Below are 10,704 nucleotides of genomic sequence, written 5' to 3'. Positions count from 1 at the left end.
CTCTATTGAGTGTGGGCGGAGTTTGCCCACGGGAACAGAAAAGGTTCCTGTCAAAAGTCATAACACCTGCATTCTTGCACTTACAGATGAGGTCACTTTAACCTCCACTTTGACTGCCGGGTCAAATTGACCCGAACAGTATCTGTGTAATAGTAACATGTAGGGGGGGGTTGTACATATGTGAAATGAACCCTTTTTATTTTATATGTTGATTACTGTTATTAAGCCAAGCACAAGTAGTTTCATACTGAAAAAATACTTTTAACTATTTTTTTTAGATATTTGAAATTTAAAATGGGTCAATTTGACCCGCAACATAACAGATGGGTTAAAAAGTTTTTCAACAGTTAAAGCTTACAACACCTGGTATTCCCAGGAGGTCTCCCATCCAAGTACTAACCAGGCCCAAGCCTTCTTAGCTTCCGAGATCAGACGAGACCGGGCGTTCTTGGCCTGGTATGGCCGTAAGCAATCTCTGCTTGAAAATCTTGGACTTTAAACAACCTAGGCTTGAAAACATATCACAAAGTAAAAATACCTCTTAACTTACTTTAGAAAAAAACTAACAAAGCGATGCAAAAAACTACATTTTAAAAAGTTTTTCAACAGTTAAAGCTTACAGCACCTGGTATTCCCAGGAGGTCTCCCATCCAAGTACTAACCAGGCCCAAGCCTTCTTAGCTTCCGAGATCAGACGAGACCGGGCGTTCTTGGGCTGGTATGGCCGTAAGCAATCTCTGCTTGAAAATCTTGGACTTTAAACAACCTAGGCTTGAAAACATATCACAGAGTGAAAATACCTCTTAACTTACTTTACAAAAAAACTAAAAAAGCGATGCAAAAAAACTTCATTTTAAAAAGTTTTTCAACAGTTAAAGCTTACAGCACCTGGTATTCCCAGGAGGTCTCCCATCCAAGTACTAACCAGGCCCAAGCCTTCTTAGCTTCCGAGATCAGACTGAGACCGGGCGTTCTTGGGCTGGTATGGCCGTAAGCAATCTCTGCTTGAAAATCTTGGACTTTAAACAACCTAGGCTTGAAAACATATCACAGAGTGAAAATACCTTCTTAACTTACTTTAGAAAAACACTAACAAAGCGATGCAAAAAAACTTCATTTTAAAAAGTTTTTCAACAGTTAAAGCTTACAACACCTGGTATTCCCAGGAGGTCTCCCATCCAAGTACTAACCAGGCCCAAGCCTTCTTAGCTTCCGAGATCAGACTAGACCAGGCGTTCTTGGGCTGGTATGGCTGTAAGCAATCTCTGCTTGAAAATCTTGGACTTTAAAAGACCTAGGCTTGAAAACATATCACAGAGTGAAAATACCTCTTAACTTACTTCAGAATAAAACTAATAAAGCGATGCAAAAAAACTTCATTTTAAAAAGTTTTTCAACAGTTAAAGCTTACAGCACCTGGTATTCCCAGGAGGTCTCCCATCCAAGTACTAACCAGGCCCAAGCCTTCTTAGCTTCCGAGATCAGACTAGACCAGGCGTTCTTGGGCTGGTATGGCTGTAAGCAATCTCTGCTTGAAAATCTTGGACTTTAAAAGACCTAGGCTTGAAAACATATCACAGAGTGAAAATACCTATTAACTTACTTCAGAAAAAAACTAATAAAGCGATGCAAAAAAACTTCATTTTAAAAAGTTTTTCAACAGTTAAAGCTTACAGCACCTGGTATTCCCAGGAGGTCTCCCATCCAAGTACTAACCAGGCCCAAGCCTTCTTAGCTTCCGAGATCAGACGAGACCGGGCGTTCTTGGGCTGGTATGGCCGTAAGCAATCTCTGCTTGAAAATCTTGGACTTTAAACAACCTGAGGCTTGAAAACATATCACAGAGTGAAAATACCTCTTAACTTACTTTAGAAAAATACTAACAAAGCGATGCAAAAAAACTTCATTTTAAAAAGTTTTTCAACAGTTAAAGCTTACAGCACCTGGTATTCCCAGGAGGTCTCCCATCCAAGTACTAACCAGGCCCAAGCCTTCTTAGCTTCCGAGATCAGACTAGACCGGGCGTTCTTGGGCTGGTATGGCCGTAAGCAATCTCTGCTTGAAAATCTTGGACTTTAAACAACCTAGGCTTGAAAACATATCACAGAGTGAAAATACCTCTTAACTTACTTTAGAAAAACACTAACAAAGCGATGCAAAAAAACTTCATTTTAAAAAGTTTTTCAACAGTTAAAGCTTACAACACCTGGTATTCCCAGGAGGTCTCCCATCCAAGTACTAACCAGGCCCAAGCCTTCTTAGCTTCCGAGATCAGACTAGACCAGGCGTTCTTGGGCTGGTATGGCTGTAAGCAATCTCTGCTTGAAAATCTTGGACTTTAAACAACCTAGGCTTGAAAACATATCACAGAGTGAAAATACCTCTTAACTTACTTCAGAAAAAAACTAATAAAGCGATGCAAAAAAACTTCATTTTAAAAAGTTTTTCAACAGTTAAAGCTTACAGCACCTGGTATTCCCAGGAGGTCTCCCATCCAAGTACTAACCAGGCCCAAGCCTTCTTAGCTTCCGAGATCAGACGAGACCGGGCGTTCTTGGGCTGGTATGGCCGTAAGCAATCTCTGCTTGAAAATCTTGGACTTTAAACAACCTAGGCTTGAAAACATATCACAGAGTGAAAATACCTCTTAACTTACTTTAGAAAAACACTAACAAAGCGATGCAAAAAAACTTCATTTTAAAAAGTTTTTCAACAGTTAAAGCTTACAACACCTGGTATTCCCAGGAGGTCTCCCATCCAAGTACTAACCAGGCCCAAGCCTTCTTAGCTTCCGAGATCAGACTAGACCAGGCGTTCTTGGGCTGGTATGGCTGTAAGCAATCTCTGCTTGAAAATCTTGGACTTTAAAAGACCTAGGGTTGAAAACATATCACAGAGTGAAAATACCTCTTAACTTACTTCAGAAAAAAACTAATAAAGCGATGCAAAAAAACTTCATTTTAAAAAGTTTTTCAACAGTTAAAGCTTACAGCACCTGGTATTGCCAGGAGGTCTCCCATCCAAGTACTAACCAGGCCCAAGCCTTCTTAGCTTCCGAGATCAGACGAGACCGGGCGTTCTTGGGCTGGTATGGCCGTAAGCAATCTCTGCTTGAAAATCTTGGACTTTAAACAACCTAGGCTTGAAAACATATCACAGAGTGAAAATACCTCTTAACTTACTTTAGAAAAACACTAAAAAAGCGATGCAAAAAAACTTCATTTTAAAAAGTTTTTCAACAGTTAAAGCTTACAACACCTGGTATTCCCAGGAGGTCTCCCATCCAAGTACTAACCAGGCCCAAGCCTTCTTAGCTTCCGAGATCAGACTAGACCAGGCGTTCTTGGGCTGGTATGGCTGTAAGCAATCTCTGCTTGAAAATCTTGGACTTTAAAAGACCTAGGCTTGAAAACATATCACAGAGTGAAAATACCTCTTAACTTACTTCAGAAAAAAACTAATAAAGCGATGCAAAAAAACTTCATTTTAAAAAGTTTTTCAACAGTTAAAGTTTACAGGACCTGGTATTCCTAGGAGGTCTCCCATCCAAGTACTAACTAGGCCCAAGCATTCTTAGCTTCCGAGATCAGACAAGACCGGGCGTTCTTGGGCTGGTATGGCCGTAAGCAATCTCTGCTTGAAAATCTTGGACTTTAAACAACCTAGGCTTGAAAACATATCACAGAGTGAAAGTACCTCTTAACTTACTTTAGAAAAAAACTAACAAAGCGATGCAAAAAAACTTCATTTAAAAAGTTTTTCAACAGTTAAAGCTTACAGCACCTGGTATTCCCAGGAGGTCTCCCATCCAAGTACTAACCAGGCCCAAGCCTTCTTAGCTTCCGAGATCAGACGAGACCGGGCGTTCTTGGGCTGGTATGGCCGTAAGCAATCTCTGCTTGAAAATCTTGGACTTTAAACAACCTAGGCTTGAAAACATATCACAGAGTGAAAATACCTCTTAACTTACTTTAGAAAAACACTAACAAAGCGATGCAAAAAAACTTCATTTTAAAAAGTTTTTCAACAGTTAAAGCTTACAAGCACCTGGTATTCCCAGGAGGTCTCCCATCCAAGTACTAACCAGGCCCAAGCCTTCTTAGCTTCCGAGATCAGACTAGACCAGGCGTTCTTGGGCTGGTATGGCTGTAAGCAATCTCTGCTTGAAAATCTTGGACTTTAAAAGACCTAGGGTTGAAAACATATCACAGAGTGAAAATACCTCTTAACTTACTTCAGAAAAAAACTAATAAAGCGATGCAAAAAAACTTCATTTTAAAAAGTTTTTCAACAGTTAAAGCTTACAGCACCTGGTATTCCCAGGAGGTCTCCCATCCAAGTACTAACCAGGCCCAAGCCTTCTTAGCTTCCGAGATCAGACGAGACCGGGCGTTCTTGGGCTGGTATGGCCGTAAGCAATCTCTGCTTGAAAATCTTGGACTTTAAACAACCTAGGCTTGAAAACATATCACAGAGTGAAAATACCTCTTAACTTACTTTAGAAAAACACTAACAAAGCGATGCAAAAAAACTTCATTTTAAAAAGTTTTTCAACAGTTAAAGCTTACAACACCTGGTATTCCCAGGAGGTCTCCCATCCAAGTACTAACCAGGCCCAAGCCTTCTTAGCTTCCGAGATCAGACTAGACCAGGCGTTCTTGGGCTGGTATGGCTGTAAGCAATCTCTGCTTGAAAATCTTGGACTTTAAAAGACCTAGGCTTGAAAACATATCACAGAGTGAAAATACCTCTTAACTTACTTCAGAAAAAAACTAATAAAGCGATGCAAAAAAACTTCATTTTAAAAAGTTTTTCAACAGTTAAAGCTTACAGCACCTGGTATTCCCAGGAGGTCTCCCATCCAAGTACTAACCAGGCCCAAGCCTTCTTAGCTTCCGAGATCAGACGAGACCGGGCGTTCTTGGGCTGGTATGGCCGTAAGCAATCTCTGCTTGAAAATCTTGGACTTTAAACAACCTAGGCTTGAAAACATATCACAGAGTGAAAATACCTCTTAACTTACTTTCAGAAAAAAACTAACAAAGCGATGCAAAAAAACTTCATTTTAAAAAGTTTTTCAACAGTTAAAGCTTACAGCACCTGGTATTCCCAGGAGGTCTCCCATCCAAGTACTAACCAGGCCCAAGCCTTCTTAGCTTCCGAGATCAGACGAGACCGGGCGTTCTTGGGCTGGTATGGCCGTAAGCAATCTCTGCTTGAAAATCTTGGACTTTAAACAACCTAGGCTTGAAAACATATCACAGAGTGAAAATACCTCTTAACTTACTTTAGAAAAAAACTAACAAAGCGATGCAAAAAAACTTCATTTTAAAAAGTTTTTCAACAGTTAAAGCTTACAAGCACCTGGTATTCCCAGGAGGTCTCCCATCCAAGTACTAACCAGGCCCAAGCCTTCTTAGCTTCCGAGATCAGACTAGACCAGGCGTTCTTGGGCTGGTATGGCTGTAAGCAATCTCTGCTTGAAAATCTTGGACTTTAAAAGACCTAGGCTTGAAAACATATCACAGAGTGAAAATACCTCTTAACTTACTTCAGAAAAAAACTAATAAAGCGATGCAAAAAAACTTCATTTTAAAAAGTTTTTCAACAGTTAAAGCTTACAGCACCTGGTATTCCCAGGAGGTCTCCCATCCAAGTACTAACCAGGCCCAAGCCTTCTTAGCTTCCGAGATCAGACGAGACCGGGCGTTCTTGGGCTGGTATGGCCGTAAGCAATCTCTGCTTGAAAATCTTGGACTTTAAACAACCTAGGCTTGAAAACATATCACAGAGTGAAAATACCTCTTAACTTACTTTAGAAAAACACTAACAAAGCGATGCAAAAAAACTTCATTTTAAAAAGTTTTTCAACAGTTAAAGCTTACAGCACCTGGTATTCCCAGGAGGTCTCCCATCCAAGTACTAACCAGGCCCAAGCCTTCTTAGCTTCCGAGATCAGACTAGACCAGGCGTTCTTGGGCTGGTATGGCTGTAAGCAATCTCTGCTTGAAAATCTTGGACTTTAAAAGACCTAGGCTTGAAAACATATCACAGAGTGAAAATACCTCTTAACTTACTTCAGAAAAAAACTAATAAAGCGATGCAAAAAAACTTCATTTTAAAAAGTTTTTCAACAGTTAAAGCTTACAGCACCTGGTATTCCCAGGAGGTCTCCCATCCAAGTACTAACCAGGCCCAAGCCTTCTTAGCTTCCGAGATCAGACGAGACCGGGCGTTCTTGGGCTGGTATGGCCGTAAGCAATCTCTGCTTGAAAATCTTGGACTTTAAACAACCTAGGCTTGAAAACATATCACAGAGTGAAAATACCTCTTAACTTACTTTAGAAAAAAACTAACAAAGCGATGCAAAAAAACTTCATTTTAAAAAGTTTTTCAACAGTTAAAGCTTACAGCACCTGGTATTCCCAGGAGGTCTCCCATCCAAGTACTAACCAGGCCCAAGCCTTCTTAGCTTCCGAGATCAGACGAGACCGGGCGTTCTTGGGCTGGTATGGCCGTAAGCAATCTCTGCTTGAAAATCTTGGACTTTAAACAACCTAGGCTTGAAAACATATCACAGAGTGAAAATACCTCTTAACTTACTTTAGAAAAAAACTAACAAAGCGATGCAAAAAAACTTCATTTTAAAAAGTTTTTCAACAGTTAAAGCTTACAGCACCTGGTATTCCCAGGAGGTCTCCCATCCAAGTACTAACCAGGCCCAAGCCTTCTTAGCTTCCGAGATCAGACTAGACCAGGGCGTTCTTGGGCTGGTATGGCCGTAAGCAATCTCTGCTTGAAAATCTTGGACTTTAAACAACCTAGGCTTGAAAACATATCACAGAGTGAAAATACCTCTTAACTTACTTTAGAAAAAAACTAACAAAGCGATGCAAAAAAACTTCATTTTAAAAAGTTTTTCAACAGTTAAAGCTTACAGCACCTGGTATTCCCAGGAGGTCTCCCATCCAAGTACTAACCAGGCCCAAGCCTTCTTAGCTTCCGAGATCAGACGAGACCGGGCGTTCTTGGGCTGGTATGGCCGTAAGCAATCTCTGCTTGAAAATCTTGGACTTTAAACAACCTAGGCTTGAAAACATATCACAGAGTGAAAATACCTCTTAACTTACTTTAGAAAAAAACTAACAAAGCGATGCAAAAAAACTTCATTTTAAAAAGTTTTTCAACAGTTAAAGCTTACAGCACCTGGTATTCCCAGGAGGTCTCCCATCCAAGTACTAACCAGGCCCAAGCCTTCTTAGCTTCCGAGATCAGACGAGACCAGGCGTTCTTGGGCTGGTATGGCCGTAAGCAATCTCTGCTTGAAAATCTTGGACTTTAAACAACCTAGGCTTGAAAACATATCACAGAGTGAAAATACCTCTTAACTTACTTTAGAAAAAAACTAACAAAGCGATGCAAAAAAACTTCATTTTAAAAAGTTTTTCAACAGTTAAAGCTTACAGCACCTGGTATTCCCAGGAGGTCTCCCATCCAAGTACTAACCAGGCCCAAGCCTTCTTAGCTTCCGAGATCAGACGAGACCAGGCGTTCTTGGGCTGGTATGGCTGTAAGCAATCTCTGCTTGAAAATCTTGGACTTTAAACAACCTAGGCTTGAAAACATATCACAGAGTGAAAATACCTCTTAACTTACTTCAGAAAAAAACTAACAAAGCGATGCAAAAAAACTTCATTTTAAAAAGTTTTTCAACAGTTAAAGCTTACAGCACCTGGTATTCCCAGGAGGTCTCCCATCCAAGTACTAACCAGGCCCAAGCCTTCTTAGCTTCCGAGATCAGACGAGACCGGGCGTTCTTGGGCTGGTATGGCCGTAAGCAATCTCTGCTTGAAAATCTTGGACTTTAAACAACCTAGGCTTGAAAACATATCACAGAGTGAAAATACCTCTTAACTTACTTTAGAAAAAACTAACAAAGCGATGCAAAAAAACTTCATTTTAAAAAGTTTTTCAACAGTTAAAGCTTACAGCACCTGGTATTCCCAGGAGGTCTCCCATCCAAGTACTAACCAGGCCCAAGCCTTCTTAGCTTCCGAGATCAGACTAGACCGGGCGTTCTTGGGCTGGTATGGCCGTAAGCAATCTCTGCTTGAAAATCTTGGACTTTAAACAACCTAGGCTTGAAAACATATCACAGAGTGAAAATACCTCTTAACTTACTTTAGAAAAAACTAACAAAGCGATGCAAAAAAACTTCATTTTAAAAAGTTTTTCAACAGTTAAAGCTTACAGCACCTGGTATTCCCAGGAGGTCTCCCATCCAAGTACTAACCAGGCCCAAGCCTTCTTAGCTTCCGAGATCAGACGAGACCGGGCGTTCTTGGGCTGGTATGGCCGTAAGCAATCTCTGCTTGAAAATCTTGGACTTTAAACAACCTAGGCTTGAAAACATATCACAGAGTGAAAATACCTCTTAACTTACTTAGAAAAAAACTAACAAAGCGATGCAAAAAAACTTCATTTTAAAAAGTTTTTCAACAGTTAAAGCTTACAGCACCTGGTATTCCCAGGAGGTCTCCCATCCAAGTACTAACCAGGCCCAAGCCTTCTTAGCTTCCGAGATCAGACGAGACCGGGCGTTCTTGGGCTGGTATGGCCGTAAGCAATCTCTGCTTGAAAATCTTGGACTTTAAACAACCTAGGCTTGAAAACATATCACAGAGTGAAAATACCTCTTAACTTACTTTAGAAAAAAACTAACAAAGCGATGCAAAAAAACTTCATTTTAAAAAGTTTTTCAACAGTTAAAGCTTACAGCACCTGGTATTCCCAGGAGGTCTCCCATCCAAGTACTAACCAGGCCCAAGCCTTCTTAGCTTCCGAGATCAGACGAGACCGGGCGTTCTTGGGCTGGTATGGCCGTAAGCAATCTCTGCTTGAAAATCTTGGACTTTAAACAACCTAGGCTTGAAAACATATCACAGAGTGAAAATACCTCTTAACTTACTTTAGAAAAAAACTAACAAAGCGATGCAAAAAAACTTCATTTTAAAAAGTTTTTCAACAGTTAAAGCTTACAGCACCTGGTATTCCCAGGAGGTCTCCCATCCAAGTACTAACCAGGCCCAAGCCTTCTTAGCTTCCGAGATCAGACGAGACCGGGCGTTCTTGGGCTGGTATGGCCGTAAGCAATCTCTGCTTGAAAATCTTGGACTTTAAACAACCTAGGCTTGAAAACATATCACAGAGTGAAAATACCTCTTAACTTACTTTAGAAAAACACTAACAAAGCGATGCAAAAAAACTTCATTTTAAAAAGTTTTTCAACAGTTAAAGCTTACAGCACCTGGTATTCCCAGGAGGTCTCCCATCCAAGTACTAACCAGGCCCAAGCCTTCTTAGCTTCCGAGATCAGACTAGACCGGGCGTTCTTGGGCTGGTATGGCCTGTAAGCAATCTCTGCTTGAAAATCTTGGACTTTAAACAACCTAGGCTTGAAAACATATCACAGAGTGAAAATACCTCTTAACTTACTTTAGAAAAAACTAATAAAGCGATGCAAAAAAACTTCATTTTAAAAAGTTTTTCAACAGTTAAAGCTTACAGCACCTGGTATTCCCAGGAGGTCTCCCATCCAAGTACTAACCAGGCCCAAGCCTTCTTAGCTTCCGAGATCAGACGAGACCGGCGTTCTTGGGCTGGTATGGCCGTAAGCAATCTCTGCTTGAAAATCTTGGACTTTAAAAGACCTAGGCTTGAAAACATATCACAGAGTGAAAATACCTCTTAACTTACATTAAAAAAAAACTAACAAAGCGATGCAAAAAAACTTCATTTTAAAAAGTTTTTCAACAGTTAAAGCTTACAGCACCTGGTATTCCCAGGAGGTCTCCCATCCAAGTACTAACCAGGCCCAAGCCTTCTTAGCTTCCGAGATCAGACGAGACCGGGCGTTCTTGGGCTGGTATGGCCGTAAGCAATCTCTGCTTGAAAATCTTGGACTTTAAACAACCTAGGCTTGAAAACATATCACAGAGTGAAAATACCTCTTAACTTACTTTAGAAAAAAACTAACAAAGCGATGCAAAAAAACTTCATTTTAAAAAGTTTTTCAACAGTTAAAGCTTACAGCACCTGGTATTCCCAGGAGGTCTCCCATCCAAGTACTAACCAGGCCCAAGCCTTCTTAGCTTCCGAGATCAGACGAGACCGGGCGTTCTTGGGCTGGTATGGCCGTAAGCAATCTCTGCTTGAAAATCTTGGACTTTAAACAACCTAGGCTTGAAAACATATCACAGAGTGAAAATACCTCTTAACTTACTTTAGAAAAAAACTAACAAAGCGATGCAAAAAAACTTCATTTTAAAAAGTTTTTCAACAGTTAAAGCTTACAGCACCTGGTATTCCCAGGAGGTCTCCCATCCAAGTACTAACCAGGCCCAAGCCTTCTTAGCTTCCGAGATCAGACGAGACCGGGCGTTCTTGGGCTGGTATGGCCGTAAGCAATCTCTGCTTGAAAATCTTGGACTTTAAACAACCTAGGCTTGAAAACATATCACAGAGTGAAAATACCTCTTAACTTACTTTAGAAAAAAACTAACTAAAGCGATGCAAAAAAACTTCATTTTTAAAAAGTTTTTCAACAGTTAAAGCTTACAGCACCTGGTATTCCCAGGAGGTCTCCCATCCAAGTACTAACCAGGCCCAAGCCTTCTTTAGCTTCCTCGAGATCAGACGAGACCG

At 40.6% G+C, this 10,704-nt stretch overlaps 35 non-coding genes and 4 pseudogenes across 35 annotated transcripts; all 39 read right to left on the bottom strand.

The window, feature by feature from the left end:
- Positions 1-351: 351 nt before the first annotated feature.
- On the bottom strand, positions 352-470 carry LOC114780741 (5S ribosomal RNA). The gene has a single exon (XR_003747322.1). It is a non-coding gene; the product is annotated as a 5S ribosomal RNA (ribosomal RNA).
- A 143-nt stretch (positions 471-613) lies between these two features.
- LOC114780801 (5S ribosomal RNA) lies at positions 614-732 on the bottom strand. The gene has a single exon (XR_003747357.1). It is a non-coding gene; the product is annotated as a 5S ribosomal RNA (ribosomal RNA).
- Positions 733-876: 144 nt separating this feature from the next.
- On the bottom strand, positions 877-996 carry LOC114780831 (5S ribosomal RNA). The gene has a single exon (XR_003747387.1). It is a non-coding gene; the product is annotated as a 5S ribosomal RNA (ribosomal RNA).
- Positions 997-1,141: 145 nt separating this feature from the next.
- LOC114780761 (5S ribosomal RNA) lies at positions 1,142-1,260 on the bottom strand. Its single transcript, XR_003747341.1, has one exon. It is a non-coding gene; the product is annotated as a 5S ribosomal RNA (ribosomal RNA).
- Positions 1,261-1,404: 144 nt separating this feature from the next.
- LOC114780752 (5S ribosomal RNA) lies at positions 1,405-1,523 on the bottom strand. The gene has a single exon (XR_003747332.1). It is a non-coding gene; the product is annotated as a 5S ribosomal RNA (ribosomal RNA).
- A 144-nt stretch (positions 1,524-1,667) lies between these two features.
- Positions 1,668-1,786, bottom strand: LOC114780800 (5S ribosomal RNA). The gene has a single exon (XR_003747356.1). It is a non-coding gene; the product is annotated as a 5S ribosomal RNA (ribosomal RNA).
- Positions 1,787-1,931: 145 nt separating this feature from the next.
- On the bottom strand, positions 1,932-2,050 carry LOC114780834 (5S ribosomal RNA). The gene has a single exon (XR_003747390.1). It is a non-coding gene; the product is annotated as a 5S ribosomal RNA (ribosomal RNA).
- A 144-nt stretch (positions 2,051-2,194) lies between these two features.
- Positions 2,195-2,313, bottom strand: LOC114780760 (5S ribosomal RNA). Its single transcript, XR_003747340.1, has one exon. It is a non-coding gene; the product is annotated as a 5S ribosomal RNA (ribosomal RNA).
- A 144-nt stretch (positions 2,314-2,457) lies between these two features.
- Positions 2,458-2,576, bottom strand: LOC114780799 (5S ribosomal RNA). Its single transcript, XR_003747355.1, has one exon. It is a non-coding gene; the product is annotated as a 5S ribosomal RNA (ribosomal RNA).
- Positions 2,577-2,720: 144 nt separating this feature from the next.
- LOC114780759 (5S ribosomal RNA) lies at positions 2,721-2,839 on the bottom strand. The gene has a single exon (XR_003747339.1). It is a non-coding gene; the product is annotated as a 5S ribosomal RNA (ribosomal RNA).
- Positions 2,840-2,983: 144 nt separating this feature from the next.
- Positions 2,984-3,102, bottom strand: LOC114780744 (5S ribosomal RNA). Its single transcript, XR_003747325.1, has one exon. It is a non-coding gene; the product is annotated as a 5S ribosomal RNA (ribosomal RNA).
- A 144-nt stretch (positions 3,103-3,246) lies between these two features.
- Positions 3,247-3,365, bottom strand: LOC114780757 (5S ribosomal RNA). The gene has a single exon (XR_003747337.1). It is a non-coding gene; the product is annotated as a 5S ribosomal RNA (ribosomal RNA).
- Positions 3,366-3,509: 144 nt separating this feature from the next.
- Positions 3,510-3,628, bottom strand: LOC114780788 (uncharacterized; annotated as a pseudogene).
- Positions 3,629-3,771: 143 nt separating this feature from the next.
- On the bottom strand, positions 3,772-3,890 carry LOC114780798 (5S ribosomal RNA). The gene has a single exon (XR_003747354.1). It is a non-coding gene; the product is annotated as a 5S ribosomal RNA (ribosomal RNA).
- Positions 3,891-4,034: 144 nt separating this feature from the next.
- LOC114780774 (uncharacterized) lies at positions 4,035-4,154 on the bottom strand (annotated as a pseudogene).
- A 144-nt stretch (positions 4,155-4,298) lies between these two features.
- Positions 4,299-4,417, bottom strand: LOC114780796 (5S ribosomal RNA). The gene has a single exon (XR_003747352.1). It is a non-coding gene; the product is annotated as a 5S ribosomal RNA (ribosomal RNA).
- A 144-nt stretch (positions 4,418-4,561) lies between these two features.
- Positions 4,562-4,680, bottom strand: LOC114780756 (5S ribosomal RNA). Its single transcript, XR_003747336.1, has one exon. It is a non-coding gene; the product is annotated as a 5S ribosomal RNA (ribosomal RNA).
- Positions 4,681-4,824: 144 nt separating this feature from the next.
- Positions 4,825-4,943, bottom strand: LOC114780795 (5S ribosomal RNA). The gene has a single exon (XR_003747351.1). It is a non-coding gene; the product is annotated as a 5S ribosomal RNA (ribosomal RNA).
- Positions 4,944-5,088: 145 nt separating this feature from the next.
- LOC114780794 (5S ribosomal RNA) lies at positions 5,089-5,207 on the bottom strand. The gene has a single exon (XR_003747350.1). It is a non-coding gene; the product is annotated as a 5S ribosomal RNA (ribosomal RNA).
- Positions 5,208-5,351: 144 nt separating this feature from the next.
- On the bottom strand, positions 5,352-5,471 carry LOC114780773 (uncharacterized; annotated as a pseudogene).
- A 144-nt stretch (positions 5,472-5,615) lies between these two features.
- Positions 5,616-5,734, bottom strand: LOC114780793 (5S ribosomal RNA). Its single transcript, XR_003747349.1, has one exon. It is a non-coding gene; the product is annotated as a 5S ribosomal RNA (ribosomal RNA).
- A 144-nt stretch (positions 5,735-5,878) lies between these two features.
- LOC114780751 (5S ribosomal RNA) lies at positions 5,879-5,997 on the bottom strand. The gene has a single exon (XR_003747331.1). It is a non-coding gene; the product is annotated as a 5S ribosomal RNA (ribosomal RNA).
- A 144-nt stretch (positions 5,998-6,141) lies between these two features.
- LOC114780791 (5S ribosomal RNA) lies at positions 6,142-6,260 on the bottom strand. The gene has a single exon (XR_003747348.1). It is a non-coding gene; the product is annotated as a 5S ribosomal RNA (ribosomal RNA).
- A 144-nt stretch (positions 6,261-6,404) lies between these two features.
- LOC114780790 (5S ribosomal RNA) lies at positions 6,405-6,523 on the bottom strand. The gene has a single exon (XR_003747347.1). It is a non-coding gene; the product is annotated as a 5S ribosomal RNA (ribosomal RNA).
- A 144-nt stretch (positions 6,524-6,667) lies between these two features.
- LOC114780766 (uncharacterized) lies at positions 6,668-6,787 on the bottom strand (annotated as a pseudogene).
- Positions 6,788-6,931: 144 nt separating this feature from the next.
- Positions 6,932-7,050, bottom strand: LOC114780782 (5S ribosomal RNA). Its single transcript, XR_003747346.1, has one exon. It is a non-coding gene; the product is annotated as a 5S ribosomal RNA (ribosomal RNA).
- Positions 7,051-7,194: 144 nt separating this feature from the next.
- LOC114780824 (5S ribosomal RNA) lies at positions 7,195-7,313 on the bottom strand. Its single transcript, XR_003747380.1, has one exon. It is a non-coding gene; the product is annotated as a 5S ribosomal RNA (ribosomal RNA).
- A 144-nt stretch (positions 7,314-7,457) lies between these two features.
- Positions 7,458-7,576, bottom strand: LOC114780825 (5S ribosomal RNA). Its single transcript, XR_003747381.1, has one exon. It is a non-coding gene; the product is annotated as a 5S ribosomal RNA (ribosomal RNA).
- Positions 7,577-7,720: 144 nt separating this feature from the next.
- Positions 7,721-7,839, bottom strand: LOC114780770 (5S ribosomal RNA). Its single transcript, XR_003747345.1, has one exon. It is a non-coding gene; the product is annotated as a 5S ribosomal RNA (ribosomal RNA).
- Positions 7,840-7,982: 143 nt separating this feature from the next.
- LOC114780833 (5S ribosomal RNA) lies at positions 7,983-8,101 on the bottom strand. Its single transcript, XR_003747389.1, has one exon. It is a non-coding gene; the product is annotated as a 5S ribosomal RNA (ribosomal RNA).
- Positions 8,102-8,244: 143 nt separating this feature from the next.
- Positions 8,245-8,363, bottom strand: LOC114780758 (5S ribosomal RNA). Its single transcript, XR_003747338.1, has one exon. It is a non-coding gene; the product is annotated as a 5S ribosomal RNA (ribosomal RNA).
- Positions 8,364-8,506: 143 nt separating this feature from the next.
- LOC114780746 (5S ribosomal RNA) lies at positions 8,507-8,625 on the bottom strand. The gene has a single exon (XR_003747327.1). It is a non-coding gene; the product is annotated as a 5S ribosomal RNA (ribosomal RNA).
- Positions 8,626-8,769: 144 nt separating this feature from the next.
- Positions 8,770-8,888, bottom strand: LOC114780830 (5S ribosomal RNA). The gene has a single exon (XR_003747386.1). It is a non-coding gene; the product is annotated as a 5S ribosomal RNA (ribosomal RNA).
- Positions 8,889-9,032: 144 nt separating this feature from the next.
- Positions 9,033-9,151, bottom strand: LOC114780819 (5S ribosomal RNA). Its single transcript, XR_003747375.1, has one exon. It is a non-coding gene; the product is annotated as a 5S ribosomal RNA (ribosomal RNA).
- Positions 9,152-9,295: 144 nt separating this feature from the next.
- LOC114780763 (5S ribosomal RNA) lies at positions 9,296-9,415 on the bottom strand. The gene has a single exon (XR_003747343.1). It is a non-coding gene; the product is annotated as a 5S ribosomal RNA (ribosomal RNA).
- Positions 9,416-9,558: 143 nt separating this feature from the next.
- LOC114780747 (5S ribosomal RNA) lies at positions 9,559-9,676 on the bottom strand. The gene has a single exon (XR_003747328.1). It is a non-coding gene; the product is annotated as a 5S ribosomal RNA (ribosomal RNA).
- A 144-nt stretch (positions 9,677-9,820) lies between these two features.
- LOC114780808 (5S ribosomal RNA) lies at positions 9,821-9,939 on the bottom strand. Its single transcript, XR_003747364.1, has one exon. It is a non-coding gene; the product is annotated as a 5S ribosomal RNA (ribosomal RNA).
- A 144-nt stretch (positions 9,940-10,083) lies between these two features.
- Positions 10,084-10,202, bottom strand: LOC114780797 (5S ribosomal RNA). Its single transcript, XR_003747353.1, has one exon. It is a non-coding gene; the product is annotated as a 5S ribosomal RNA (ribosomal RNA).
- Positions 10,203-10,346: 144 nt separating this feature from the next.
- On the bottom strand, positions 10,347-10,465 carry LOC114780740 (5S ribosomal RNA). The gene has a single exon (XR_003747321.1). It is a non-coding gene; the product is annotated as a 5S ribosomal RNA (ribosomal RNA).
- Positions 10,466-10,704: the final 239 nt, after the last annotated feature.

This window comes from Denticeps clupeoides, unplaced genomic scaffold (assembly GCF_900700375.1).
Source record: "Denticeps clupeoides unplaced genomic scaffold, fDenClu1.1, whole genome shotgun sequence".
Classification (NCBI taxonomy): Eukaryota; Metazoa; Chordata; class Actinopteri; order Clupeiformes; family Denticipitidae; genus Denticeps; species Denticeps clupeoides.
Note: the sequence above shows the minus strand (reverse complement) of the source record. Positions and strands in the feature narration are given on the sequence as shown.